We start from the raw sequence: 22,463 nt of genomic DNA, 5'->3' as shown, positions 1-22,463 counted from the left end.
CAGTCGTAGTTGAACACAATCATTTGTATAACCTCAGCTTAAAAATAACTGTAAATTTGTTTTGTCTTCGTGTATTGAACCAACTTTAAAACTACTTTTTCTAAACATTTTATTCCGAATTTCAATGATGAAAATGTTATATTATACAACGAGATCCGGCAAAGTAGCTTAAACAGTTTTGCTAAAGAAGATTCCAGTTATCCAAAAAACATTGAAACTTCCAATCTTTTCCGATCCACCAAGCGATCTGAATATATCGAAATTTTCACTAATTTGAGGTACACCAAAATGCTACAGGGCCAATTATTATGTTTGGCAAAAGTCGTCCCTTCTCTGCTCTCATTTCGGTTGATCATCTGTTTATGCAAAACAAATGTATTCACAAAGATCACCTCGAAATTACTAGTACAGTCGATTTACAACCACCAAAGACACCGGTCGCGAAATTCTGCCGCTGTCTGAGCCAGCGCAAAACGAACCACAACAAAGTACTGTTATCTTGTGTGCATTGTCTTAAGAACAAAGGAAACCGTTCGATCTACTTTTACATCTGCCAAAGCCCCTCTAAATAAGAGTAACAAACGAGCAAAGTGAACGACAGTTAGTGCGTCTAGAACAAAAGAACCATTGTCCTGCCATCATGAGTGAATTTGATGAAAAAGCGCTGCTTCGACCCAACACAGCGGTTGTTGACTTGATATTTTGTTCTACACGACCGAGTCTCCGTGAGCTGGAACATTTTCTGAAGGTGAACATGAAGCTTAGGCTGAAGGACGTCACCTATCTTCAATATCATCATCTGCGCAGTGCAGTATTGATATCATTCACCACATTAGACCAAGCAAAGAGGTTCGCTTTACAGAACAACCAACAACACGTGATTAAAAGTGACAGTGTTGAAATGAAGATCCCTGTGTACATAGAAAATAATTTTATAGATGTGAAACTACATGATTTATCACCGCCTACTCCCCGTGAATCAATTACAAAATACATGTCGCAGTTCGGAGAAGTGGAATCCGTTAACCTGATATTTGGAGAAACTTCTTCCCGGGTACTCCTAACGGTGTTCTTGTGGTGAGGATGCGAGTGGAAAGACCTATTCCCTCCCACTTGACTATACAATTCAATTATAATGGAACTAACATTAAACAGACCACGCTATGCACCCACGAAGGGCAGACATCTACGTGCAAATACTGCAACCAGATGGCACATCATGGAACACCTTGTACGGAGGATGCTGAGGAGAATGCATCACAACCAATTCCCCACACACCTTCGGAAAACCAATCCGAAACACAGACTTCAATACCATCACAGGAACCACAAACGATTACCAATTTTGTGGCAGCTGTTCAGGTCATAATAACAACTATAAAAGCAGCATCTAATGCTTCAGAATCAACTGTTAGCACCATAAGAAGCCAATACCAATGACAGCAGCTTTACTCTCGTAACCCGTAAGGGCAATAAGAAAGGAGGAACATCTGATCGTGAACATGTAGACACCATAGACGATGATGACATCGACGGAAACAAAAAAAAATTAATCGACCCACAAGATGTACTAGGCGAGCAGACAAATAGTACCTTACCACGAAAGAAGATCTCCCCGCGCAATAGAAAGTTGCGTGGACGAGACCCGAAGGATACTTCATAATATTGTTTTTTGTAAAATTTTTTTTTTACATATTGTAATAATTTAATAGACCCACGCCTCCGTTAAGTTACCACAATGAGCCGTGTCAAATAAACGAAAAACAAAAAAAAAATTACTAGTAAATAATTTTAGCCAGGGTTCGACCCAAATTGCTCTTCTGTGGGCTGTTTAAAGCTGCCTTGGCGTAACTTTCGTCATCCTGTACCAAGCAGTTAAATCAGAAGGTGATAATTCGTTATGCGACAAATATACCGACAATAGAAATATTTCTTGTTTATATTATCAACGGTCATATTGACCGTTACAGCACAAATATTGCTAGTTGTAAGGTCGGATGTAAGACATGCATCAATAGCACTATTCGCAAGTATACATGCATGAGGCATTTCCCGTGGATTTGTCAAGCTATTTTTGTTGAAAGCTACAAAGACGGGGTTAAGTCGCTTTCCAACATAAAAATTTACTACGGTTCTTGAACCTTGCTTTTCCTTCCTGCACAAGGCGGTATAGATTCATAGTTGCTGTACGTTTAAGTTGAATAATAATGTGTGCTACTCTAACCATATTCGATCACAGCACTACACATTCCATCATCAGCATTTGTTGTACAGCAACTAGAAGATACACGTTGGCTTCTAATCGCCTACAGTGAACCCCGAAATAGGCATTACGGACACGACCACCATTTCAATCACACATAAGAACTGCTTCGTATCGTCCCAAAAATGTGTGCGTCAAAACGTCCGGGACATGATGACGCACAAGGGTGTGCCATAAGGTCCGAAAACAAATGCACGTCTCAAAACCCATAATCATGCTAGTATCACAATGTAAGATGATATTCCGAATTATATGATGCACACAATATTGGGATGTTATGACGTAAAGGGCACCCCGTCATAAGGTCCAGGTTTCACTGATGCACTCACAGTTTCGGACATCATGGCGCATAAGAACTGCGTCATAACGTCACAGGTCGTAAGGTCCCAAAGAATGGTGCATCATAATGTCTCGGTCATTTTGCATAAAATCCGAAAACAGATGTGCATCATAAGGTCCCGGTCTTTAAGACGCACATTTGTTTTCGGATTTTATGACGCACCCCTCGCGCGTCTTAAGATCCGAACGTTATGACGCGCGTTCGCTTTCGGATCTTATATCGCCTTTCACCTATCACATTTTCATTTTCTTATTATTTGATTCTTATTTTTTGTGTCTCACTGTTCACTCAAATTTTGTTGTGTCCATTCCTTAGTATTTACTCTTTACTCTGAACTATTTACTCCCTAGTATTTACTATACCATGTTTTCCATTTTATCCTACTCTTGGATTTCAAAATGGCGTCAATGAACAATTTCCGACATTTTTAACTAACATATTGAGGTAGTGATGGTTTCACTATTTTGTTGTGACAGAAAGTCGTAAACAACTGAATAAATGAAATCATTGTTTTCTGTGATTTAAAAAGTCTCAAACTGCCATTATTCAAAAGGAAACAATGGTCGAAATGCTTTAAATTTGCCTAAAAATAAACTAAAAACAATTGGTCTAATTGTTTACTTTTTTAGGCAAGAATTAAGCGCTATTCTGCCGTAGAATGGTGACCATTCTGTCAACCAGAGCTACTCTTGGAATCGCTCTGCTAGGCGACTTCTGTTACTTTAGCTCACCAAAGAGACAGCGACAATTGCTCTTTTCGCTTGCATCCCACTAGGTTAAGTGACTAAAAAGTAAAGTCCCAAGTCTTTATTGGAAACGCGATAAGACCAAATGAATTACCCAGGAAACTTTAAAGAAGACAGTTTTGCCTTTCTCATATAGAAAGTTTAATCAATCACTCGGAATTTCGAGTTTTAACCGAGTCTTGGAAGGCCGCGTCTCTTATACCATTCGACTCAGTTCGTATAAATCGGGAAGTATCATTCTCAGAGATGTAAGAGCAGATTTCAACCATATTATATTCAAATGAAATGTATCACATCTTCATAGGCTGCTATTGAATTTTATTTTTGAGCTCTGGTTCCGGAGTAACGGGTTGAAGTGTGCGATAATACATGAAATTCCCATATACACACTAAGCCAGCCAAAAGTTCTTCAGTAGTTTCTTTCGACGACTTACACAGTAAAGTAATATTTTTACGCAGCTGTCAGCAAATTGTTTAAAAAATTGGAGTAGTTTTAATTTTTAGCGATTTTCAGAAACTTTTCGAATAATTTGCTGAAACCTGCTATATTTTTCACTAAATTTATCAGCACTTTTGTTTTTTCAGTACATAAACATTGTTCAGTAAAATACTAAAATTCAGTAAAATACTGGATTGTTCGGCATAATTGTACCAACATTACCGAAACTCGTCAAAAACTTATAAAACAGGTACAGAAAATCATCTATTAAATCGCCATTTTCAGAGAAAACTGCGGTTTACTGTTCAAAACCCCAGTAACATTTTACTGTACCCAGTAATTTAAATTAAGTGTGATACCGGTACCACCTTTCTATCTAAATGATCCAAAAATAATAAAAAAAATTCCAAAATAGCGAGAATTTTTAATTCTGGCTCGCTGACGCCCAATTAAACCCGCTTTAAAGACTTTGGCCACCTACGATGGAACCGGATACTTTGTGGAAGTGACAAAGTCATGAATTAAATACACATCTCTTTCTCTGGAATGGCTGATTCGATTTCTACAAACTTAAATGAAAGGTTCATTCGGAGTTATTATTCCAGAGATTTGCGTTGAAGAGTGGATTCACACATAAAAATTTCCTGAACCTTTTTGTCTTTCTCATATAAGGAAAGGTGTACAATCACTATGAAAACCGATTTCACAAGCGAGGCCCGCAGGGGCTAGTCTCATATACCATTCAACTTAGTTCGTCGAAATCGGAAAATGCTTGTGTGTATGTGTATACGCGTGTATGTATGTGTGTGTGTCAAAAAATTACACTCACTTTTTTCAAAGATGCTGGGCCGATTTTGACATAGTTATACTCAAATGAAATATGTAATATCTCCGTAGAATTTTATTTGGATCGAAATTCTGTTTCCAGAGTGTCATATTTCCTAAATTGCTGTAATTTGTGATTCTAGCACACTAATGCCCAATTAAACCCTCTTTGATGATTGTTATCCCATAACACTAATAACTCACAATCATGTATTTCGAAATATTTTAACATGAAGACAACACTGAATGCATGCTCAGGCTAATAATTTTTTGTATTTTAATTTGTTCCAAGTGTGTCAACGTCGACATGTTGCTCATCAGGTTCTCGTGCGATTGTATATACGTACATTTAACTAAACCAGCCATTAAATTATAGTTTGGATAAATGACAAAGGCTCAATTTGTATTTGCATTTAAAAATTTTGGGTTCAACTGACAATAAGTTTTAATGAACTAAACTAGAAATAATTAACCTAACAACGAACGGTGACGAAATTGTGATTAAGTGCTCGGTAAACTTGTTAAAGCGATGAATCATCGCTATAATCGGACTATTGGCTGCATAGTTAGTGTTACGCATGTCGATGTATAGTAATGTCCGAAGGTGAAGAATTCGGGTTGAAGTGTAAAGGTTGATTTGTTGAAGAAGATCGGGTACATCGTTCTCAGTCAACATTAGCTTTGATGTGAAAATGGCCTGCGAAGCATGTCTACGTTCTTGCAAAGTATGTAGTCCTAGTAGCTTGCAACGGTTCTCATATGGTCGAGGCTCCGAAAATGGCAACCACAGGAGAAATTATTTTTTATCAAATTTTGCGTCAAACTGTTTGTTTTCCGTATGTACATAACTTCTAATATTAAAAAATATGAATGGCGATCCCAGAAAAAAAATTTCATGTCTGTCATTTATGAAAGTTGCGGAGATAAAAAGGTAAACAAAATCCACATTTTCAAACTTTTGCTTGCAACCACATTTTTCTATCGTAGTCTAATTTAAATTTGATGATAATGCTTGAAAAATTTAGTGGATATGGATTATTGCTTATTTTCAGTTGTGAAGTAATGGAAACCAAATAACTTGTAACGTGACAGATCAAAAATTCAAAAAAGTTTTGTGGACCACACCAACAGAATGCATACAATGTCTAACCTGTATTTTTTCTTACTACTTTGAGTCTACTTTTTGAAACTGTATTGTGAAAACTTTAAAGTTTTATTAATTTTTAAGAAAACAAAGTTTATCTTATGTAACGTGACAGATTTTTTCTGCTGTAAAGCGATTCTATCAAGTTTGATTCAATTGCGTTAATATTGGTGACCATCTTTGATTCTGATGAAACCTTTTACGTTTCATGTATATGGGAGACTAAGTATTTTTCAATATTAAACAAACAATTTTTATTCAAGAGTAATATTTAAAAAGGGCGTATGAGATCTTGAATGCACTACTTTTAATATATATTTTTCGAAAATCGCAATTTGTGTAGCAAAACTATATGGTAGCGAGTTATAGGGAATTAATTGTTCTATGTGAATATTTTTTGGAGAAATTTTTCAAAAAAAAGCAAAAAAAATGTAAAAAATACAAATATATTGTTAAAAAAACAAAAAAATGAAGTTACAATTTTAGAAAATAAGGTTTTTTTTTGTTAACGAAAGCCTGTAAACTGATGAAACTATAATTGCACTATTAGGAAGTTATTAGTAAGAAAACATTTTTAACTTCAAGTTTTCTTCTAAATTTCTTAGTATTTGCCAGTCATAAAGATAATTTTCTTATACAATATTAATACTAAATATGATTTCGAAGCAAAATGCTCTTAAGAATATTTTTTCGAAACATTTTAATTTTTTTTTTCAACAAAAATATCTAGTAGTGAAAATACGCCCTTTTAATAAATTACTCACAAATACCAAACGCAAAAAACATAACACGTTTAAAATTGAATAGCAAATAAAAAAATTTAAAATATAATTGCATCGTAAAGAAAATAACATTAAAAAGTTTTAACATAATTCAATAATTCTTTTAATTTTGAATTTTCATTCAATTTTTTTTTCTTTGAATAATTTAGTTATAGAATGTATTTCAAAAATGGGTTTTCAATTCAAAATGCTCACGAAAAATTATCCTTCAAAATGCAGATGTTTTCTAGTTATTTTGGATTTTCTTTCGACATACTATGTTACTTCGTGAAATTACGACCTTTTCAAAAGTTTTTCTCGTTTGTTCAACAAAACCAATATGTTTTCAAAATAAACATGAAATTTCCCGTTAATACTCAGTTCCTAGATTAAGGATGATTTGTGTATGATTGTCTTGATATCCTTGCTTCAATGAAAATGCAGAACTGTAACGTGACAGATTCTGTTTGTAACGTGACAAATCATTGAGAATACTCCATAAAATCGAAAACAAAGTTTTTCTTCAGGAAAACTATATTTCAAACTCTTCCTTGCTTTCTAAGCTTCAACTTAAGACTGTTTTCATGCAAATTTGGGGGCCAACGGAACAGACTTTTTCTATTTAGTCGGGCAACCTCCAAACTAACTGCGGAAATTGTGTAACGTGACAGACGTATCAAAATGACAATAAAGTGAAAACGGTTCATGATAGAAAAAAAACTTTCTGTAAAAAAAATGTGTGGTTTAGTGACCTTAATAATAGGCAGTTGTGATAGAATATGGTTTTATTGTTTTTGCTGACTTATCTTATGAAATATGCGTAAAAATGTACCGTGACAGACAGAACCCTTGACCATATGGTGGCAGGTTCAGCGGACAGTTAACGCAAAGCATATCGTACAAATTTGTCCTGGACAGCTTCAATCCTATCACTCCACGTTGCATGATAAGGGCACTAGACAATGTTTGCGAATTCCAACTGCGAGCGCACCAGTGAGCAATATAAAGCCTTGAAACACAAAGGATCTCGGAATTTGCTGGAAATTTTTAACATAAAACCCGGCAATCGACTCGCTTTGTCAATAGTCGCTGATAAGTGATTGGCATAAGTATGCCTTTCATCAAGAATAACGGCTAGGTCCTTTAAGTCGTCAACGCGTTGCAGCTGAGCTCCAGCAATATTGTAGTTGAAATTAAGCATGTCTCTTGTATGTAAAATGTGTCGATGAGACACTGTAACTCACGGCAATCATTCTTTATGACAAGAAATATGTTCAAGTCATTTGCGAAAAACAGTTTCCCTCCACGCAATAGAACGAAAACCGCATCATTTACGAATAATGAAAATAGTAACGGACCTAGTGTACTACCTTGAGGAACTCCGGAGTTATTAGAAAAGGATTCAGACACGTTATTGTCACTGATTTGCACGACGACCTCGCGGTGCACAAGGTAGGATCGCTGCCAGTGGCAGAATCTCGGGGTACATCCTAGTTTATCAAGCTTTGCTAGCAGTATCTCATGGTTAACTGTGTCGATTGCACCACTAGATAAATTAAAGCATGTATTAATAACCATCAGTAAAAAATACAATACCGCAACGCAACAGCTGTGCTCTTAAGATTCACTATCAGCCATACTGTTACGTTGGAGTTTCGCTTTTTATTACAGTTCTTCCCTCAACCAAATATGAATTCAGTCGAAAGCTGAAATCTTCTAGTGGGTTGATAGTTTCACAAATTGACATAAGCGTTTTCCACTACGTGCTGCAGCCATTCAAGGTTTCTCAGCTAGTATGAATCAATGTGTAACGTAACGTGCCAAGGACTGTAGCTTCCATTTTCATCACAATGTATCTGGCTCCTACCTAACATGCGGAATCTACAACCAAACGGGAGAAGAAACGTTTTCAATATTCCTATATGTTATACAACAATCGAAAAAGCGTCGGGGCTTATTGAACGAAACGAAACGTCGTCACGGTGAAGAGCTTCCATCACAGCCATCCGCTCGGATGAAGAACAGACCAACTAGTAGTGGTTCACTTTGAGGGACCAATTTTGCAACCGAGTGTGTTAAATTGTGAATTTATGGATACAATAAAGTTTAGGCATGTTACAATTCGATCAAATTTTTGAGAATATAATATACAGAATACAGTGTGTCCCGCATTAATACGTTTACCCTGTTTTTTTAGTATAACTTTTTATTCGTTCTAGCAAACTGCACCAAATTTTCAGCGTTTGTTCTAAAACCTAATCATCAATGTTTCTCGAAATTTCAAAGTGCTGGTGCGTTTTTTCGTTTGATATGGCAGTTTAAGTGAAAAAAGTGGTGTCCCACATTTATACGTTCACCCCACTATTTTTTGGATAACTTTTTTTTTCTATTCACACAAACTGTTTTTAAGTGCTGTGGATCAAATATTCGTAGTTTTGAAATCAAAAATTTGTCTAACTAGTAAAGATTGAGTCCTAATTGGTTTGCCACCTTCTGCTTTGAAAATTAAAGAAGACATCAGAATTGAGCTATAACTTTGCAGTATGACATTAAAGTCAAATGGCAACTATGACAAAAACTGTACCATTGCATTGATTTTGCATTTGTCGATGTTAAACTCTTGTAAACCTGGAATATAAGTAGTTAAATGAAATTAAACGGCGTGCATTCGCAAACACTTTGTATTCCTGAAGTTTTTAATTAGAAAAAATATCAGTTCTTCGAGAAAAGTTTCGAGATTTCAACAGGCCTAAAACTTTGCGGAACCAGCCATTCTTTTATCTAACCAGCGAGATTTTTTTTGTGCTGTGCTTATCTCCGCGTAAATTGAAAACGTTTTTAATTACACAAATCTGTTTAAATGCAGTTTCGATAATTTTCCTATGACATATGGATTGAAGGCTGTTGATAGACATATTAACATAACCCATATATCAATTTTTCAGTTTTTCATTAACAATTTTACTTACTAGCACAATTTGGTCATCTCCCCTACTATCCAATGAAAAAAAAATCAATTACTCAACTAAGTTCGTAACACAAATGTCCAACCGGCTCTCCTCCCCGATCTATCCTCTCGGTTCAGCAGATAATCGAGCTATAGAATACAAACTAGTATCCTTGTTCAAGGTGGCTGATTTATTACGCTTCCAGTGAGGTGGATCGGTGCGTCGGTGAATGAAACTGTTCACCGAAATGGAGCTAAACTGTATCTACCGGAATTACTTTGATTAGTATCCTTTGGATTCGAGTTAGTCCGGCTGACAGCTGTATAATATAAATAAATAAGGATTCGGTCCGCAGTTCACAAAAAGACAGATGCCGCTGGGAAGCAATTTGTACTGATGTCAACAGCAGCAGGTGAACACAAGATTCAGGTTCCGTTTTTGCATTTGTGCTGAGTTTGTGCAATTGCTTCAACAGTCCCATGATTTACACAACCAATGTGAACAGTTGTACGAGGAAGCGAGTAAAGAGTGAAAGGATATCGATTTCAAAAACAACTTGTCCGATGTTGATTTATTTGATTTGTGGAGATGAAATATACTTGAAAAAGTTTATTGCTCATGAACAGATATTCTCGTTATGTATAACTAGGGTGAATTATGAAGCACAGGTGTCGAATACCAAGCGTCTGCATTATACATCTCTGAATCAATGGAGGCGTATTGCTAATCGAAATGTTCAGGTTTGAATTTCGAGTACTCTGGACAGTGTGTTTAGGATGAAAGTTGAGTACTTTACCAACGTACTTTCCCAACACATTTGTTTAGCATGTTTTCACACAATGTTCAATTTGGCTACACAGCAAGAATTTCTTCGTTAGGAAAAATAAACAAACTAGAGTTCGAAACGAAAATCGAAACATTCGGGAAATTTCCGATGAAAAACACGATCATATTTTTACATCGAAAAGTTACCGAACGTTTCAATTTTTGTTTCTGACTCTAGTGAGTTAGTTTATTTTCCCAATGTGGTTTCCAAACGAAGAAATTCTAGCTGTGAAAACGCATCGAAGAAGTGTAGAAGTATGCAGGTAAAGTAAAGTTTTAATCCTTTCACTTTCAATACCCGAAATTCAAACCAGAACGCTTCGATTAGCTACTGTCAGGAATATATGTTTGGTTAACGGACCGTAAGCATAATGGGAAGTTTTTTGTTTGGTGAGGTGTTGGCCCAATTGCCAAACAAGCAAACAGTTCCACTGCAATTTTTTATATTCCCATTAATCCATAAATCCAATGGTTTAAATAAAACAATCAATTACACAAATAAATAAACGTGCAATAAATTACCCCTCCTCGGCGAAAGAAAGAAATATTAAAGTAGAAACGGATACTTAGCCTTATTTCACGGTCAGAATGGGGCGGTAGAATTCAACTGAAACCCGATTGCCATAAATGATGCTCAGTGTCGCAATCGATGTCGCTGGAGTTTCAGTTTTGTTCGATACATCACCGCCCTCAGTTGTACCCACAAAATATGAGAGAGGTCTCCGTTCACATCGCTTCCAGCTCCCATACCAGTTCTCCACTCCGCTGAAATGTATTAAAGGATACAGTACATTCATGAAATAACACCCCATTTTTCATCGACAGGACGTAATTTATGGGAAATTTATCCGGAGGTTTCTTTCCGGTCTTTTTTTTTCGAGCGGAGCTTCTGCTTTCGATGCTACTGAACGCGGTCGTTTGCTCGTCGGGTTGGTTGTGATCTGAACAAAGACTTACAAAAGGCATGGCAAATGGTAATTTTTGACTACTGTGCCACGGAATGGTTTTATGGTAAATTTAGCCTTCGGTTGCTCACCGCACACTTGAAGCTATAAATCATATATTCGTAATCAGTGGTATCTGCATGAATAATGGATTGATGAAATGGGTGTTTAAGCCTGATTTGAACCAAATATTGACAAACTCTTGTTTCGATCGTCATATACTCACAATTGCTGAAACATAATCATGGATTGTGAAGTTACTATTTAAATTTGATTTACATTCAAGATTTAAATATGATAGCAGTTAGTTCTGCGAAATAATAACTAAAAGAATTTAAAATTCCCCGCTTGATCTCTTGTTCGTTTTATGATTTGCATCCCGGGATACATGCGTCATAGTCTAGGCTACCGAGAGGGGATGCAGCAGTAGAACTATAGTTTCCGACTAATTGAATTCAATAAAAATTATTTGAAAATTCAAATAATATGAGCACGAAACATTTCAAACTTCTGTGTATCTTGGAAATACATTTATACTTATTCTAATGGTGTACGCGCAGGACACGACAAATATTCAATATGGATTTTGTTCTAGCTATTCCAACGCGGCAACAGCAACAGCGTTGGAATAGGTAAAACAAAATGCATAATGAACATTTTTGTGACGTGTGTCCTGTCGCCTCGTGTGCGAACAGCTTAAATAAAAAAATCAGACATCTCAGGGTTAATGACTCGCAGAAAAGTCAAGTTTTTTTTATTGTCTTTTTAAGAAAAAAAAAATGCGTGAATCTGGAATTTGTTTCTCAGCGCTTTTAAGCAATTTGTTTTTCATTAATTTTGACGAAGATTAAAATGGTGTTGCAGCTGACAAGGTCAAAAAGAAGAGAATTGCTTTGGGCTGATGAATTTAGTTCTAAAAATGTGGAGAATTGTCTCGACTAATAATGTCACGCCATCCACAAAAACTTCACAAACTAAGAATCCAGTTCATTTTAACGTCCTTAAGCACTCGACGGTTCGAGTTCAATACCGTGAGTTGAAGTTAAAATTCGAATGAAACCTTCAAGTATGTAGATTCACTACTTTTTTTAGGGAATACATTCAATAGTTCATAACATATTTTTCACTGTATTTTTTCGGTTTTTCCCGTAACAGAAAAAATAGCTAGAATGAAAAATAAATAAGACGGCGTATTTTCAGAACCTACAAAGTTTTAGAATAACTGAAAGTGTTTTATTTGCGCTGATTCACGCTTTCTTGAAAATACGACTTCTCTGTGCAGACAAATTGTCCAAGGTATCTTGCAATGCTCTTTGCAAATCGACAGATTTTGGACCTGTAAGAAAGACCACACCGTCATCTGCAAGCTGCTTAGGGGAAGGCCAATGTAGCTAATTCGTGATGTCGATAAATCTCCATGCGAAAAATGCATGTTTTTTTAGAAAACAAGTTTGGCAGAACGTTGTTTAGAGTCGGTGAAAGGTGCAGATTCTCAGAACGAATTTTAATAGAAACTGAATTAAAAGTCCCCCTAATATTTAAAAAAAACTGATTCCTGCTCTTTGCTAGCATAGGCCATTTGAATTTCTGTTGAGAATTTCTGTTGCCTTTGCCACCAAATAGTGTATCTGACAGTGACCCATTTGCTTCGACCCAATTGCCGAAACAAAATCATTTTCTCGAACAACTTTCGCATACAGGACAGCATTGCGATCGGTCGGTACAAGTTGTGATCGAAGGCTGGTTTTCCTGGTTTTTGGATGGCAATGATCTTCACTTGTCTCCAGTCATGAGGGACAATGGTACCTTCAAGAAACTTACTAAATAAATTCAACAAGCGTCTCTTGGCAGAGTCTGGCAGATTTTTTAACAAGTTAAATCTGATTCTATCTGGCCCTGGGTCTTTTTTGTTACATGATAAGAGAGCATGTGAGAACTCCACAATCGAACACGGTGTTTAGTTCGCGTTATCATGAGGGTAGGTCCCCTGTGCCAGGGCGGAATTCGAACAAACCTTCTTGGCGAAATCGAATATCCAACCTAGCCCCAAAGAATGCTCATCGATGTTTCACTCATTAACCCGTCAACGAACTGTTCCCTGGCTTTCATCGAACTCTTCATGTACACGCCTGTGCACTCTTTGTCTTTGTTAGGAGGACGCCCGCGAGAGTTTGCATCTGGTACCCGTTTATTATGAGCTTGAATCGCGGTATCGAGAATCAAGCCAGCCAGGAACGCGTAAATCTTCCTCCGGAAGATCTTCAGTGGACTCCATATTTCCAGGTGTATCGCGGACGCGTAGCTCTTCCAATCAATATTTCCGGCGAGGTTACACGAAATATTGATTGTATTCGATGGCCCTGAACCATTTGCAATATTAGTTACGATTGGCAGATGGTCGCTGCCGTGGGGATCAAAGACTACCCTCCACATGCAATCTAAGCGCAGCGATGTCGAGCAGAGGGACAAATCTAAAGCGCTCGGACGGGCTGGTGGGGCAGGAATCCGTGTCATTTCACCTGTGTTCAAAATGATCATATTGAAGTTGTCGCAAAGCTCATGGAGTGAGGTAGATCGATTATCGTCATGAACGCAACTCCATGCCGTACCGTGGGAGTTAAAACCACCTAAAACTATCCTCGGTGCGGGGAGGAGCTCCGCAATATCGCCAAGCCGTCGGTGACTAACTGAGGTTCAAGGGGGATATAGGTTAAAGCAATGAAAAAGTACTTGCCTTTAATTTCAGTTTGGCAAGCGACAACTTCTATGCCTGATGCCGAGGGGAGTTGATTCGATTGAAATAATAGCACTTTTTAATCCACAAAAGTACTCCTCTGTAAGAGTCTTCTCGACCCAAGCGAATAATATTAAAATAGTGGAAGTTGAGGTCTATTTCTGTAGTAAGCCATGTTTGGCATAATGCTAAAGCAGCGCATTTCAAATTATTTATTAACATTTTTAAAGAATCGAATTACGGGATAATGCTTCTGCAATTCCACTGTAGAACAGTGATCAGATCTGTGAAGTCGTTCGACCGCCATCAACGCCTGCGAAATGGCCCCTCCAATCGCTGAAAGGCGGGGCCATTTCGCAGTGAACCGCATCAAAAAAGGTTTTTCCGCGGGGAGAATGCTTATCAAAATGCTTTTAAGATAGTCAGCAATATTTAATGCTGTAAAAATACGGTCCACAATGCCAGTGAAATTTATTAAGCCAGCGATGGTTTCTTTCTCTGGCTGAGATATGGGAACAGTTGGGGTTTTTGTCCCAGGAAGTTTTTGGAACGTCTTTTCTGAGCTCAGGTTTCAGAGACCGGGAGCGACGTGCTTCGGTTTTGCATCAGTATTTCCCCAAGTAGTTATTTTTGGGGGACCTTCTGGCCTTTATAACGAAGCTTGGACGAGGAAATGCTGCACCTTTTTCTATTGCTTCTAGGCACAGCAGAAGATGTTCCCTCCTGGGGTTCATCACAGCTGCCTTCGTCAGTAGACGAGTTAGTATAGATGTTAGTAGAGGCCGGTGACATAACTATTTTTAGTATTTCTGCAAAAGATCGCTTAGAGCGTCCCTGAAGGGAACATTTAAGGTTCTCCTCGCACTATTTGTACGCGGGACATGTCGGGAGATCATGTGCATACCAAAAAATAATGAAATTTAAATGACATGTAAATCAACACGAATGTAAACATACACAGCTTGAATCAAAGAATTGATTGAGAATTACGTTAAAATCAATGCACTCAATAGGAGCATCAAAAAGCATATAATTTTACACTCTCATTCGTGTAATATTACATGACATTCATTTTACAGTAATATTCGAGTAAAAATAAATTAAAGTGCATTGGTTATCCGTTTAATGAAACTGTAATTTTCAATCCACGTGTAAAATCATAGTAAAATTCGTTGAAGAAAGCACGTCAATTCGTGTGTATTTGTGCGGAGACTTAATTGGAAGGGATGTCGAAAAGTGTCTCTACTGTGGGGGAAACCCACACAGAAACAAAAATTGTTATTTTAAGTTTATTTTCATGCACATATTTGGAGCATAAATATAAATGCTCCAAATATGTGCATGAAAATAACAAATTAAAATAACAAATTTTTTTTTTCTGTGTGGGTTTCCCCCACAGTAGAGACACTTTTCGACATCCCTTCCACAGGAATCACCCACATGATTCCCATCGCATTTTCTACAACCAACCTCATTGTTCCAATGGGAGGCTGTGTTCCAATGAATAAATGAATAAATAAAATAAAAATCAATTGATTTAACAAAATTAATAAAAATATTCAAATTTTTAAAATTATTAAAAAGATTAAAATAATAAAATGAATAAAGTGATTAGATGAATTGAATATAATAAATAAAAAATGATTGCAGTGGATAGAATGAATAAGATGAATGAAATAAAATAAAATAGATAAAAGAAACGAAATGAATAAAATGAATTGAATAATATGAATAAAATTGTTAAAATCCATAATATAAATAGAATGAATGAGACAAAACGAATAATGAAATTTAGGATGTGAAATATACAGACAGGTAAACTAGATGTGGCATAAATCATTAGAACAAAGGCTTAAAATCTCACGGACTTATCGTTTGTCTCCTGCTGGAAGGGGTCGAGCTTGGGTAGAGTTATTTAAAATCGCTCAAGTCTACCAACATGTCTCACGGCAAAGACATAAATTGTCCCTCTATACCATGAGAACCGACGGTGACCAAATTGAATAAAAAGAACACTGAATGAATAAGAGATCAACATGAAATGTTCATATATTTAAAATTCCAATCTTTAAAACGAATAAAATCCATGAAATTAATTAACTGAAATAAATAGATATATGGTACGAAATTTAAAACAAAAATGCTTAACTAATGAATAGGAACAACAGGATTTAGACGAACTTGAGAACCATTGTTGCAGAAAGCTCTGGACTCTGTGAAAATACCATTATTTGAAGAATAACTAATTAATATACAAAACACTTTCCAGTGTTTCCATTCTTTTCTGTTTTCACTTTTTCGTTTTGAACGTTACTATATTATGTTTTAAAATAATTCATATGAACATTTCAATATTTCAGCTATTTCAGTTCGAATTTCTATATAGTAAAGTCACCCCCCTCTCCCCTCACTACGCCCTAATACTCAACTATCTACGCCCATGAAATTAAGCTAAGGCATTTGAATAATTCATACAAACATACCAATGTGGTAAATCTAAAGAATATGTTATTTTGGAATGCTATATGAAATATCATCGGTAAACCCGCAGTGCATCCCGCAAAGGCTTCGTGCCGCAAGCCGAAATATGTAGGGATAAGGACGGGAGCCTGCTGACGGACAACCGTAAGGCGATCGAAAGGTGGAAGCAGCACTTCGACGAGCACCTGAACGGCGAGGAGAATGTAGGTACAGATGACCAAGGCAACGGAGGATTTGACTACGTCAGTGCAGTTGAGGACGGGAATGAACCAACTCCCACGTTGAGGGAAGTTACGGATGCCATCCAACAGCTCAAGAACAACAAAGCAGCTGGCAAAGATGGTATCGCAGCAGATCCCATCAAGTTGGGCCCGGAAAAGTTGGCCACTTGTCTGCACCGGTTAGTAGTCAGGATCTGGGAAACCGAACAGCTACCGGAGGAGTGGAAACAAGTGGTGATCTGCCCCATTCACAAGAATAACGACCATTTGGAGTGTGAGAACTTCCGAGTGATCACCATTTTGAATGCCGCCTACAAAGTGCTATCCCAGATCATCTTCCGTCGTCTATCACCTAAAGTAAATGAGTTCGTGGGAAGTTATCAAGCCGTCTTCATCGATGGCCAGTCGACAACGGACCGGATCTTCACCGTACGGCAAATTCTCCAGAAATGCCGTGAATACCAGGTCCCAACGCACCACCTATTCATCAACTTCAAGGCGGCATACAACAGTATCGACCGCGTAGAGCTGTGGAAAATCTTGGATGAAAACAGCTTTTCCGGGAAGCTGACTCGACTGATCAAAGCAACGATGGACGGTGTACAAGAATTTCGGGTGAACTTTCCAGTCCATTCGAATCTCGATGGGGACTGAGACAAGGTGATGGACTCTCGTGTCTACTATTCAACATCGCTCTGGAAGGTGTGATGCGACGAGCCGGGCTCAACAGCTGGGGCACGATTTTCACGAAATCCGGCCAATTTGTATGCTTCGCGGACGACATGGACATTATCGCATTTGGAACGGTGGCAGACCTGTACACCCGCCTGAAACGCGAAGCAGCGAAGGTCGGACTTGTGGTAAATGCGTCCAAAACAAAGTATATGCTGGTAGGCGGAACAGAAAACGACAGGATCCGGCTAGGAAACAGCGTTACGATGCCTTCGAGGTAGTGGAGGATTTTGTCTACCTAGGATCCTTATTAACGGCTGACAATAACGTGAGCCGTGAAATCCGAAGACGCATCATCAGTGGAAGTCGGGCCTACTACGGGCTCCGGAAGAAACTGCGGTGAAGAAAGATTCACCCCCACACCAAATGCACCATGTACAAAACGCTTATAAGACCGGTGGTTCTCTGCGGGCACGAGACTTGGATCATGCTCAAGGAGGACCTGCAAACGCTAGGAGCTTTCGAGCGACGGGTGCTAAGTACGATCTTCGGCGGTGTGCAGAAGAAAGGTGTGCGGCGGCGAAGGATGAACCACGAGCTCGCTGCACTCTATGGCGAACCCAGTATCCAAAAGGTGGCCAAAGCTGGAAGGATACGGTGGGCAGGGCAAGTTGCAAGAATGCCGGACAACAATCCTGCAAAGATGGTGTTTGCTAATGATCCGGTTGGTACAAGAAGGCAAGGAGCGCAGAGAGCACGATGGGCGGACCAGGTGTAACGTGATTTGGCGAGTGTTAGGCGGAACCGATGTTGGAAAGCTGCAGCTACAAATCGAGTATTGTGGAGGCAAATCGTTGATTCAGTGTTATCACGAAATTGATGTTGAACTAAATAAATGAAATGAAACCCGCGGTGTTGGCAAAGAAAATGATTTTTGGCAATTAATTCGAACTATCAAACTTTGATCAACTATAACTTGTTTTAGGGACATTCTAACACCATACATCCTTCGGCAAAGTTGTTCAGCATATCCTGGAATATCTATTTAATTAGTTGCATACCACCCTAGTATTCATATACCATCAAATATCGAACTCTGGGTTGATCGCAATGCCTAATGTAAGGGTAAAACACCTTAACTTTGGAAAATGTTTTCTCTTTATCGTTGTGGTAAACTTACTAATTAATTTTTGAAAAATAGTTAATTCAATATTGCGTAAATTTACAAACGGCCAATTTCTTCACTTGCGTGAAAACCAGTTTTCAGCGAAAACCGGTTTTCGAATGGTTGGTTTTCAAAATATGCCTTTCTTCACACTGGTTTTCGAACTGAAAACTAATTTTCGGAAATGGGTTTCCGCCGAAAACTAGGTTTTAACGAAACCCATTAATTTGAGGGTTTCGCGCGCAGAAAACTGGTTTTCGGGTTAATTTTATTTCTTCACAAAATATTTGTTTACATAGATTCTGCCATTGATAGCAAACTTTGTATTCTGAGTGGAAGAAGGATGCAATCTGTAATCAATTGGGTGTTGTTTCCAGAGCTTTTTCATCGTCATATTATTGATATGGATTGGATATTTAGAGATGAGGATGTTGACAATGAGTTTAATGTACGACGACCTTATAGAATACGCCTTCAAGTTACAATTAATAATTGGGACGATTTTGATTTTTACTGTCGTTTTCGCATGACTAAACAAACCTTTATTTCTGTGTTGAATTTGATCGCACCGGCTTTGCAACATCCGCAACCACGGTAATGTTTATTTTCTTCAATTGCATTTTATTGTATTTTAAAATATTTTTTTTTTTTAATTTATGCAGCTCCAGATACATAACTCCTGAAGTGCAATTGCTTATTTTATTGAGATTTATGGCATCAGGAAGCATGCAAATTGTTGTTGCGGATGTAGCTCGCGTTTCACCAGCCACAATTTGTCGCGTTCTGCCTAAAGTATGTATGGCATTATTGGAGTATTTGACGACGTACGTAAAAATGCCGGAAACTAACGGAGAACGTCAAGCAGAAGCAACCGCGTTCCATTCAATTTCTGGTTTACCTCGCACGGTTGGAGCCATTGACTGCACGCATATAAAAATACAATCTCCAGGTGGTCGAATGGTAAATTATTTCTCCGTTGTATTTTGTGAGAATGCACAAATTCTTTTTGCAGAGTGAGGTTTTTCGCAACCGCAAAGGTTACTTTTCGCTAAACGTACAAACCATCTCATCGGCAAACCTGAAAGTATCGAACATTGTTGCACGATGGCCAGGATCAACGCACGATCAAATCATTTTTCGTCAATCACAAATCCATAATCGATTCGAAGCTGGAGATTTCGGTTGATATATTTTAATTGGTGATTCCGGTTACGCTAAGACATTTTTCCTGGCTACGCCATACACTGAGAATAATCCACAAATAGTGCATGATCGTGGGATGCAACGCTATCAAACAGATATTATCAGTACCAGAAATGTTGTTGAACGCCAATATGGAGTAATTAAAAGGCGCTTTCCAGTGCTTGCCTACGGGATGCGGGTACGTGTAGAAACCGCGCAAAAAATTATTGTTGCTGCAGCTATACTACATAATATTTGCATTGATTCTCATGATCCGCAATTCGATACGACTGATATCGAGATACTGCAAGAAAATTCTGATACAATTCCACCTATAAACGAAGTGCTATATCGCAGGCGAACGGCAAGGGACGAGCTCGTTGCTTCATATCGAGATGAAAACTAATTTGTTTGCGTTTAAATGATTTTACTCTCGTCAATAAAAGTAGCAGGGGAAATGAAAATAGAAACAGAACAGGAAGTGGATGTAAATTAAAAGTATACTATCGATTCACACCTTTATAATATACACTCTAAACTCCGAGCAGGAACTCACAATCGATCTCGTTATCGGACGGGATGACAACCGGCGCCGGCGAATAATCCATATCATTCAAATCATCGTATTCGATCAAATTTCTCATTTCTTCGAATCCATAGTCGTGATTATTGATACTGTCTTCCGTTGAAACGCTACACATTGCAACTGTTTCTGTACAAACTTCAGCAATTCTGGCATTATTTTCTAGTGCTACGACTGATGATGATGGCAGTGTTGTTGCTAGTTGCATTGGCAAAGCAGCAATTGCCGAGTTCCAAAACTCTTTTTTCTTCTCGAACAATATGTCTTGTTGTTGTTTTGCATGGCGAATGTCAGCAATTCGCAATTCACTCTCATTTTGCCAAATCGATAAGCGAGTAGCATAACCTTTTTGTATCGCTGCTCTATGAATGGATTGCATCTCTTCGTGTTGTTTGATTACATCCTCGAGAAACTGTCGACGGCGTCTAACCAATTCCTCTTGCTGTATTTGTAATGTTGCAGTTTGTAAATTGTTAGCTTCAGTACAATTGCGGGGTCGGCGTCTTTGCTCGCTAGTCCTAAAATACTGCTGAGATTTTCGATGACTACTTGGTGGATTTCTTGTGTCACTGATCAGTTTCGTTGTGGCGATAGCTGTAACAGCTGCCATATCCGTATCAGCGGAATCAGATACATTAGCAGCAGTTGTGATGGAAATATTTGTGTCAGTTGTAGAACCCAATAAATTGTCTGCTGTTGCCGTCATCGTATTATTAAACGAGACATCGTCCGTTAAGTTTATACCGAGTTCCACAATAACCGCTTCCATCGGCAACCCATCTATGTACGGTGTTGGCCTCGGTGATGCTCGCTGAGAAGTATCGCTATTCTTCCTTGCTGATGAAGCGTTTTCGTTTAATTTTGTTTGTCGCGATCTGTCCACATTATCAGTGCTATCACAATCATATGACATCAAGCCATTAAAATATGCTGAGCCGTAATGGCTATGCAAAGACATCAGTGAACCAGTCATTTCAATGTGTAGCTCTTTTGGCATCGGTGTAGGCAAACCACCGCCCGTTTGGGTGTTGTTTCGCCGAGTCCATGCCGAATACATGCGCAACTCATACATAACTCGCTTGAATCGGGCTTTCAATGTTTGCATGTTACGTTTGTTCTAGAAAAGAAAACAAAAATAATTAGAACATATCGCCTAGCTAAAATAGTACATTTTTACGCTTGTTATAGCCTGAAAGTCCGCTTCAATAGTTTTCCACTCGTGTTCTCTTTGTTCCTTAGTACCCGCATTTGTCCTTTTATTTAAAATTGCACCAGTTCCATGCTTTAAAATTAAGTCGCACAAAGTTTCGGTCTCGTCTTGAGTCCATGGAGTCGATTGCTTCCTTTGTGGTTTGCTATCACCACCATCTATCTCAAGTTTGCGTTTTACCATTACCTGTGTATAAAAATAAAGTTCATTTATATTGATTTAAAAGAGATAAAAATATACGTACTTTGCCTTCCTTGAACCGAAAACAAATAAATTAGCAGACCGATATTACCGAAAATACAAGCAGACTGCAAATGTTTTGGCCTGAGGTTTGATTAATGTCAAAATCGTAAGATTGGAGTATGTTCACAGCTTTCAAAACCGTTTTGTACGCTAAAACTGGTTTTCATTAAAACCGGTTTTGGAATTCGCGAAACCTGCGACTACAATCGAAAACTTGGTGAAGAAATGTAAATAGTTTTCATTTTTTTTCCAAAACCGGTTTTCACGAAAACCACACGAAAACCGGTTTTGACTGAAAACTAGTTTTCAGATAAGTGAAGAAATCGGCCGAAAATGTTTTCAGAATAGAGTTCCTTGGATTACGTAGATGTGTTGTTATGATGCCCTAAAAATTAAAAGGCAGTGGGTTAAAAGGCGAAATCTGCTTACAAAAAATCGCATAACTTTGAAAATCCGCAAAAAAATGCAAAAATTTGAAAATCCGCATGTAATATCCGCATAACATTGAAAATCCACACAGAAACTCGCTTAACTTGGAAAATCATATAATATAATATTCAGAAATATCCAGATCATATATAATATAATATCCAGACGGCTTACTAGAAAAAAACACTGCTTTACTGCTCAATGACCGGATAACGGTAAACTCGTAGAACCACAAAAGAAGAAAGAAGGGAAAAAATACTGAAACCTCGACGAGGCGGAGAATGAGCAAGATAACCTTGGAAGCGGAT

At 37.9% G+C, this 22,463-nt stretch overlaps 1 long non-coding RNA gene across 1 annotated transcript; it reads right to left on the bottom strand.

Moving 5' to 3' along the window:
* Positions 1 to 21,306: 21,306 nt before the first annotated feature.
* Positions 21,307 to 21,851, bottom strand: LOC131678481 (uncharacterized). Its single transcript, XR_009303660.1, has 3 exons — positions 21,728 to 21,851; positions 21,451 to 21,669; positions 21,307 to 21,390 (listed from the first exon to the last, which is right to left on the bottom strand). It is a non-coding gene; the product is annotated as an uncharacterized LOC131678481 (long non-coding RNA).
* Positions 21,852 to 22,463: the final 612 nt, after the last annotated feature.

The sequence above is a fragment of the Topomyia yanbarensis genome, chromosome 2 (genome assembly GCF_030247195.1).
Source record: "Topomyia yanbarensis strain Yona2022 chromosome 2, ASM3024719v1, whole genome shotgun sequence".
NCBI classification, from domain to species: domain Eukaryota; kingdom Metazoa; phylum Arthropoda; class Insecta; order Diptera; family Culicidae; genus Topomyia; species Topomyia yanbarensis.
This window is presented reverse-complemented; position numbering and strand designations above follow the sequence as displayed.